Source organism: Pteropus vampyrus, unplaced genomic scaffold (assembly GCF_000151845.1).
Source record: "Pteropus vampyrus isolate Shadow unplaced genomic scaffold, Pvam_2.0 Scaffold5556, whole genome shotgun sequence".
In the NCBI taxonomy this organism is placed as follows: Eukaryota; Metazoa; Chordata; class Mammalia; order Chiroptera; family Pteropodidae; genus Pteropus; species Pteropus vampyrus.
The window spans coordinates 1-3656 of record NW_011894337.1 but is presented as its reverse complement, the minus strand read 5'-3'; the positions used below and the strand labels follow the sequence as shown (position 1 = coordinate 3656).

Sequence of the window (3656 nt, the reverse complement as noted above, 5' to 3'; positions counted from 1 at the left end):
AACCACCTATTAAAGAGTCAGTATTTTAGTGGTTATTTGAATGCTGTCTCAGTGGTTTATGTAACCTGTCAGAATTCCCCATTTGCCCATTTCAAATATGTATACATAGGCTGTTTTTTAATATTCATTTATACGAAATCAAATTTAAAAGAATAATAAAATGAAAAATCATAAAGGATAAAAATGGCTAAGAATCATGTTTGGCTCATTCAGCTTAATAACCTTTGGAATTCACAGAAGAGAAGAGGACTATTTATCCTTCCCAACACAGCCGTTAATTTAGTAAAAACACCTACCTTACTGAGGCAGCTTCATAATCATTATACACCTAGCATTTATCAATTGTAGATACTATCCACTTAAGAAACAAGTAGAGAGATTTGGCTAGAAGAGGCATTCTAACTATACACAAACATGACATATGTGACTTTATCACGCAGTTGTACAGACACACACACACAAATACACACAATTGTATATGTGTATGTACATATGTGTGTATATATATAAAATGTGCATAAAGCTAATATAGATATTAGACACACATAAGTAATAAATGATAACTATGTGGGAATATATACATAGGTAAATATAGATGTTTACTTATTTGATTTTGGTTTGTCTCCTAATACAATTTTGCAATTTTCTAATTTCTGCAAAAACATGATTCAATTGTATTTGTTTAGTAATTGTTATTTTAAAAAATATCTTATATTTAATAATTTTCCTAATTATATTTCTAGGCACTTACATACATACACATGTAAAATCACCTCAATTGTTTTAATTATTTGTTTTGTGTATTCTCTCAAAGTGATTTTTATAAAAAGTAAGCCTATAAAAGTTTAAGTTTTTTATTACATTAATCTTTATTTATTATAGTCTATATTCTATGTAGTATACTCAGGAGAAAGATACATAGAGAAAATTCATGAGCAGCTAATAAAAATAAAGGTGAAAAAATTAAAAACAGATTAAATTTATTTAGAAATGTTTTTGGAACCACAGAAGTCATAAAATGTGGCCATCGTAAGAAGGGAGAGATATTATTATTGGATCTTATAGAATAAGTTGAGATTTATAATGTAGCTAATAGAAAAGGTTACTATTTCTATCACACATGTTCACAGCATTAAATTATATTTAATATATTTGTTTTGAATGAATGTTTATGCAGAGATTATTAAATCAGAATGAAAAAAGGAGAGAAAATTGGTAATATTGTTCCATTGGCTCATTTTCAGATTTTAACTCAAGTTCTTTTTTTTTTTTTGACACACCACCAGAATGTAATTAGATAGTTTAATCATGTATTTCCTACCTAAGGGATTTACAGTCAAGATTTCATTTTACTTTGAAACACCTTATTGAATGGCTTTCTCCTAAAACTCAATAAAATTACATTTTAAATGATTGAATAATCGGAACCTGTGTCTACAAATATTATTTTCTTTGCCATTAAACATCACATTGCAAAATGTATTATGGTTGTTGTTATTATTGTCACAACATTTGGTAGACTGATTATAAAAATGGTACCAATTCTCCATCACCTATGGTATCCATGGCACTGGTCTTATTTGCAGCTCCTCTCATCAAGATGGAATCTAATTCCACAACGTTTGGATTTAGACTAGACTTGTGATTTGGTGTGGTCAATAGAATGTGAAACTGATACAGGACGGGGCAAATTTATTTCCCTGAATGGATGGGAGGAGACCAAGCCCTGCGCCAAGAAAAGAAGGGGGTCCTTTGGCAGAGACTGTAGAAAGAATTCAACACACACGGCAAAGTTAGAGTCAAAAGGAAAGTTTATTAGAAAAGGAGTCAATACTCCACAGAAAGAGAGTGGTCTCCTCTCAGAGGCAGAGAATGAGAAGGACCAAGAGAGACATGAAAAGACTGTGAGTAGGGGGCAGTGAGAGGGACAGAGTAAAGGCACTGAGAGACACCCTGAGTGTTCAGGGAATTCAGTTTGTATATCATTCCTTAGTTCCTGTAAGTTACAGTTTAAAAACACTTTGTTAACCCCTTTCCTTTGATATGGGCATACAATGAGGAAGGGGAAGAAAATATACCATGAAAAGGTAAGAATGTGTAGAGTGAAAGGCCTGCTGGCAGTTCCCAGACCTTAATCCATAGGTTCCTGTTTCCCCTTCACAGGTGTGGGGAATGGGTAGATTAGCAATCCCAGCAGAAATCTTCCTTTGTTCTGCAGGTGTCGTCCTGGCCTGGCTGCAGAGCTGATCAGCATATTAATCTCTGAATGCAGCTTGATTTAACATCTTAATCCTCTTGCCTCCCTACATTAGGACAGATGACAACCTTCCAGTTTCAAAAGTCTTAACAGGCTTCATGTGCTTATGCTTTCTCTCCTGTACCTCCACCTTGCCCTGATTATGTATCTAAAGTAGACTATGAAGAAGTCTTGGCTGGGCTGCCAGAGAATTAAAAATTTTAGTAAATCCAACAAACCCCCCAAATAAGAGCACCACGAAGATTAGCAGAGCCACCTAAGAGAACTTCTGGCTGCATGAGTTAGGTAGTTAGTCAGGCATGAGCGACAGGAGCGAAAACCCAGCTCTGTAACCACAGAAAACTTCCTTGAAAACCTTCCTTGAGGATGTCCCAGAAACACCTCCCTTTTAGGGTTATAAATTACCCCAAATCCCAGAGCAAAAAGGCCATAAAGCTGCTGGCTAAACCATTGATAGCCATAGAAAGTACTGCCCATAACTTCAGCCTCATTATACCATCATTATAATATCGTGAGTATGCCTGGAAGTTCGTGAATCTAATTATAACAGACTGAATTCTGGGTAAGCATATGTGCAGTAGACAAAGTTATATAGCAGCTGTCAGTCAAAGTCATGTCATGTATGGATCATCTAGGACCTCCCATTATGGCCCAAATATAAAGAGACCTTCCTATTTCTGCGTGGTTATACTCTCCTGTCTGGAAACCCATCCCTCCCTTCAGGGTGTACTATCTTATCCCTTCACCTCCTAAGTTCCACAGGGCTGCAGCCTTTCCTAGCATGGCCGGTCTCCTTCCAAAACATACTTTCAATAAATCTTGCTTTTTCTAAATCTCGCTGACTTGTAATTTTTTTTTTTTTTTTAATGCCTACAGCACTTGATATTCTGAGGTGATCTCTCATCCAAGTACTAACCAGGCCCAACCCTGCTTAGCTTCCGAGATCAGATGAGATTGGGCACATTCAGGGTGGCATGGCCATAGACCAAACTGTAATTCTTTGCTGTGTCTGCAGGGAAGAACCGAGGAACAACACACAATGCCACCATCCAGCGTCCTCCACTTCCTCCTCCTCCTCCTCCTCCTCCTCCAAGACACTGGGGTGACACCAGATTTCACATCACCCCAGTGGTGACAGAAGCACTTTTAGGCAGCCCAGATTGTCCTTATGAACAATAATAAATGTTTAGTGTTTTAAATTGCTGAATTAAGGTAGATTGCGCTACAGGATTATTCCAGCAACGATAAATGATGCAGAAATGGACACTTAGAATGGTGCCCTTACCAAAAAAATGAAGTATGTGGGTTTGTCTTTAGGACCGCTTTCTTCCCAGAAATAAAGAGAATTTTTGGTTTGGTTTGGTTTTCTTCCCAAGGTATAACTGGTCTTCACCTGTGC

At 36.7% G+C, this 3656-nt stretch overlaps 1 pseudogene; it reads right to left on the bottom strand.

Moving 5' to 3' along the window:
- Window positions 1-3124: 3124 nt before the first annotated feature.
- LOC111734770 lies at window positions 3125-3243 on the bottom strand (annotated as a pseudogene).
- Between the last annotated feature and the right edge of the window lie 413 nt (window positions 3244-3656).